Source organism: Mustela lutreola, chromosome X (genome assembly GCF_030435805.1).
Source record: "Mustela lutreola isolate mMusLut2 chromosome X, mMusLut2.pri, whole genome shotgun sequence".
NCBI classification, from domain to species: Eukaryota; Metazoa; Chordata; class Mammalia; order Carnivora; family Mustelidae; genus Mustela; species Mustela lutreola.
In genome coordinates, this window is record NC_081308.1 from 55,891,935 (window position 1) to 55,892,698 (window position 764).

General features: G+C 35.3%; 1 non-coding gene across 1 annotated transcript; it reads left to right on the forward strand.

Annotated features, from left to right (window-relative positions):
* Positions 1-407: 407 nt before the first annotated feature.
* On the forward strand, positions 408-514 carry LOC131822298 (U6 spliceosomal RNA). Its single transcript, XR_009350177.1, has one exon. It is a non-coding gene; the product is annotated as a U6 spliceosomal RNA (small nuclear RNA).
* Positions 515-764: the final 250 nt, after the last annotated feature.

Here is a 764-nt window from a genome sequence, read left to right on the forward strand (position 1 = left end):
AGAGAGAGGAGGAAGCAGGCTCCCTGCTGAGCAGAGAGCCTGATGCAAGGCTCGATCCCAGGACCCTGGGATCATGACCTGAGCCGAAGGCAGCGGCTTAACCCACTGAGCCAACCAGGCGCCCCTAACTTTGGATTTTTGGTAGGAATAGAATTTACAGATGGTTTCCGGTAGTATGGACATTTTAACAATGTTAATTCTTACCGTTCATAAATATGGGCTATCTTTCCATTTGTATCTCCTTCAATTTCTTTATCAATGTCATAGTTTATGGGGTACAGATCTTTCATCTTCTTAGTTAAATCTTTTCCTAAGTATTTTATTATTTTTGATACTATTGTGAATTAGATTGTTTTCTTTATTTTTTCAGATAGTTCATCATTAGAGTGTTAAAATGCCCCTGTCTTGTGCTTACTTTGGCAGCACATATACTAAAATTGGAATGATGCAGAGAAGATTAGCGTGATCACTGAACAAGGATGACATGAAAAACTGGGAAGCATTCCATATTAAAAACAAAACAAAACAAAAAAATTCTTGTCTTTTATATATTGATCTTGTATTTAGCAGCTTTACTAAATTTGTTTATTGAAATGTTTTTTGTGAAGTTTTTAGGATTTTTTTACATGTAAGTTCATGTTATCCAAAAGAAGAAAATTTTACTTCTTCCTTTTTTTTTGGAGTCTTTTATTTCTTTGTGCTCCTTGTTTCTCTGGCTAGGACATCCAGTACTATGTCAAATGAGAGTAGTGAAAGTGGACACA